This window comes from Cylas formicarius, unplaced genomic scaffold (genome assembly GCF_029955315.1).
Source record: "Cylas formicarius isolate icCylForm1 unplaced genomic scaffold, icCylForm1.1 PGA_scaffold_1__22_contigs__length_36826433, whole genome shotgun sequence".
Taxonomy (NCBI): domain Eukaryota; kingdom Metazoa; phylum Arthropoda; class Insecta; order Coleoptera; family Brentidae; genus Cylas; species Cylas formicarius.
In genome coordinates, this window is record NW_026844264.1 from 1,006,610 (window position 1) to 1,011,199 (window position 4,590).

A 4,590-nucleotide genomic window follows, 5' to 3' on the forward strand; every position below is an offset into this window, starting at 1 on the left:
CTGTTTTGCCCCGGTTCCGCCCGTCGCTGCTAGATGTCGCGCGCTTGTGTCGCCAGCTTGTGTAGCGTCCTGTTTTGCCCCGGTTCCGCCCGTCGCTGCTAGATGTCGCGCGCTCCGACCGTCGTAGGCCCCCCCGGTAGAGGGCGGTGACGCGGGGGATCGAGTCGTCGGTAAACAAGTCGAGTGACTTATACAGAGTGTCTCAATAATCACGGTTTAATAAAAGAAAAACTATAGATACAATAGTAAATATTTATTAGCTCATATGTAGACAACGTAATGCTTCGTACAAGCGGTGTTTCTGGTCCATGAGATTTTCTACTTCATCGCGGTCGAGGATAATTTCGTCGCCATGATCCCGTTTCAGTATCAACTCACAGCTCTCTTCTTCGTTCGAATAGGTCACCTCGATACTGCTCCCGATGTAGACTGTTATGTCGTTCCAGAACATGATTTCTCCCACCTCGTCCTCCAGAAAGAACAAAAAATCCCAAAAATCCTGGACTTGAAAATCTATGTGCTTGTTCTTGAAGATGAAACGGACACCTGAATTCTTTATTTCGAAAATCGTGTTTTCATCGATAGTGACCACTTTGTTACACATTGTGACAAACAGACTGACTTCGGTATCAAATTCAAATGTACTTATATATCAACAACCCCCCACTATCGGTGTAATTAAGAGAGATATTTACATTTAGTCAATTTGAATAAGCATTTTGCCAAAAGAAGCAAACAAGCGCACGTAGTTACATATAGCGGGATTAAAATAGTTTTTCGATCTGCCGAGATGTTGTATTCGTTACCGCAATTGTCGTTAACGCCGCCGCTGGTGTTATTGGAATTCTTGATAGCGATCGTTTGCCATTCGCCGTGGTCTTCGTAGCTCCGGTTCGCGAAAACGAAACGTACCTTGTAATTTAAATACGGCTTATCTGCGGTAGTGTTATTCGACAATGTCACGCTAAAAGTTTGTAGCTTGTCGATTCCGTTGACCTGAGCGAGTTGCATACGCGTCCACGTATCGGGCTAAATGCACCGATTATTATGATTTTTGAAACAAACGAACGCTTCAATCACATCCTTAGGTTTATGTATATAGAAAACGTTTTGTACCACAGCCGACAACAAAACAAAGTGAGCACTTAACAAAACCATGTTTCTAGCCCGAATGAATCTATCCTAGATCTCGGTAACTGCTTTTATAACACTCAAACAATAATGACATTTATTCTGGGGAGGTGCCGGGCCGTCGATATGCATTTTGCTGTCCGGTCTGTTATAGTGAACAAAGCAGGGCAAATGAGTTTGCAATTCAAAATTGTTGCGATGTCGTACTGGTAACTTATGCCACATATTTAACAAATCGTGCGGTCTCACATGCTCCAAAAAATGTTGCACAGGAATCAATTCAAGTTGATCGGTATCCAAGCTTCTAAAATCGTCGAAGAAAACTAACTTCTTATTCATTGTTGTGAAAGATCGATAACTTTCTTAACAAATCTCTAATTTGTTTAAAGACACTCTCTGTGGGACAATTAATTGCGACAAGACTCAAGTCTATTTCACCGACTCTCGTTAATTTATTCAAAAATTCGTTGTATTCGTAATACGTTTTCTCTTTGAAAAAATACAAATGTCCGTTGGTGTATCGAAACGCGCCCGACAAATCGTCGGGCAGACCCGGAAACAGTTCCGTAGTAAAACCGTGTTCACTCGCACTCAAAGAACACTCGTCTATTTCTGCATAGTAGCGTTTACCGTAAAATATATACGTTCGACCGCCATACGTATTAAAAATAGCGTTCACTGTTTTACCCGCAGGCACACCCAGTCCCTGGATGCTTTGTCGGTCGCCCACTACCGTGAAACTCGGGAAGTGAAGTAAATAAAACGAATCACCGGTGACTACCAAAAGTTGTCCGTTGGGTCTCTGGTAGATATGCGAAATAGGAGCGTAAATAGGGACATAATCTGATATCATTTTAGGTTCCATGTAGACTTTATCACCTAATCTTATTATCCAAACCCATTTGTCGTAAAATAGATACATATGATGGTTAGACGTAACCAAAAATATGTGGATGGATTTACGTGACACAAATCTGGTACTTTTGTTTCGTTTTTCCCTATCGGAGGTTTCGTAGTTGTGGTAGTAGTGGTAGTTGATGTTGTTGTAGTCGGAGTTGTTACGCGGGCGGTGGTTGTGGTTTTTTTACCATATAAACGTTGAAGACCTGCAACATCGTCGTATGACAATGTCTTAGAATTTAAGCTATACCAAGGGTACATAATGGCATTGCGATCGTTACTGTGCGCCAAACCCAACGTATGTCCAATTTCGTGGAACAACACAGTAAACAAGCTCGTTTTTCCTCCGGGCGCAGGCACTTCTAAACCGTAGTACCAATCTTCGGATTTATCCAAATGAACTTCCACGCACTCTTGTTGTTGATTTGGAAAAAATGCATGTCCTAATATGTTACCCCTTCCGTCAAAAGCAAAAGGACAGGATTCGTTCCCTTTACATCTTATGCTTTGTCTGTGGGTAGTATATTTGTCAGACATCAAAATCATTATATCCGGCTCTGAGTAATTTAAGAAAAAATTTAAATTTGATTCATCACTCCATATTTTAAAAACCTCGGTTGCCAGCACTTTTAACTCTTGATAGTGACTGGGCGGTACTTGAATATACCAATTTAAATCCGTTTTCTGCCATCGCGAAACAGTCGTGAAGGCATTTTCTATTACACCACATCGGGGTTTATTTATTAGTTCGACGGTTTCGTTATTAAGAGTACCATCCACCGGTAAATTATAGAAATCCTGAAAATCCATTAGGGCACGTTGCAAACTCGACGCATTGATCTGCGTTAAAGATTCGTTGTCGTTAGGTGAAAGGAATCCGAATTTTTGTAAATATTCAATCACACCTTCCTCGGGCAGCGCGGCGACTATCGTCGACACGTCCGAACAGGTAGTAAAGACAGCGTAGCATAGCAACAAGACTCTCATCTCGTTCAAGGTCAGTAAAATACTAAAATGTATTCGGTTCCTAGCTAATCTTTTATAGGTAAAATAACAAAGAGAAGTGATGAACCAAACGCTTTTAGTCGCTATTTTGCGTGAGATGACGCAGAATATTACTCGAGAAAGGGAACGAAAAAAGAATTATACTTCAATAGATTACAGTTTCGCAGTTTGTATTCATATCATAGCATTAGCGTGCTTTATTTTTACTTGTAAATGTATTATTAATTTTTTTGGATTGAAATAAAAAGTCTTATTTAAATAAAGAAAGTTTTATTTCATACAGGGATCCTTGAATACAACCAATTATATAAAAGGGCAGAATTTCTCAACGCGCACATGCGCAGTCTTCCTCCGGAGTGAAACATGCAATGGGCGTGATCCGGTTGAAATTTCGGCGGATTCAACCAATTATCATCATCGAATTTCTCCACGTTAATGACTCTGCATGCGACATCCTCCTGATCCATTTTCGACATTAAAAATTCCATTTTTGATCTTCCTCTCACGTATATCAAGTCAGCATTTTCTATCAGTAGTCCGATCAACGTATCAATGTCGGAATATTGAACAAAACCAGAACTGTATTTGAGACCGTGATGATATTGTTCGAGCCAGCGTACCGTTCTTTTTTCTGCACCGGTCAACGTGCAATATTCACGCGGCGGTTTCAAAACGTAATGACTAATTTGACATCCATTGTAGACAGCCATTTCTTTAACGACAAATCCATCTTCTAACTGGAAGCCTTGAATATCTACCGCAACGATGCGCATTTTTAATATGACTGGTTAAGATTAGGTTCCTCCGGCGGTATTTATGTTAGATTTCGAACAATCTCGCTGAGCGGTAGTTGTTCCACGATACAATCGTGAATGATGATGCAATAGGCACGTGTATTCGCGGGAAATCCCTTTTTTGCTTCGATGTCTAACTTTACGTCGACAGTGCTGGATTTTACACTGTCGTTTCTTCGAGAACAGTCAATGACGAAAATCGCGCAGTTTTTGAAAGCCATATAGTCAAGCAACGCAGTTTTTTCCTCACATCCCTTATAACTGGGGTAGAAATCCGTGTAATTGTGATGCGCTTCCACGAAGTCATTCTTTTCAAAATCTAATCGTAAACGTTCGTGAGGGTAATATTCTCCGTTTAGTGTTAATCTTATATCCGTTACGTCGACGTGATCGAAAAGCGTCGCATTTTTCGCTTCGTTGTCTTTGCGATTTGTTTGAAAAGCGACTATTACGTATCGGGGGCTTTCGATAGCCGCGCACGTCTTGACAGACCAAATTTCTTTGGTAGAGCCCGCGGTTAGGGCAGGATATTCATGAAGTTCCCATCGTCTATAGGGTATCAATATGAGTTGATCTAATCTAATCGATTTCAGCAGAGCCAATTTGATTTCGTCGTTTGGAAATATGTGCTTGACCCTAAGATCGACACTATCAATTTTTAATTCCGCCGTTGTTTTAATTGCACTGGCCGCAACACCGCCCATTGGTTTAATTATCATACAATTTTTGTCATGTCTGGCTCTTACCAATCTTATGGTTT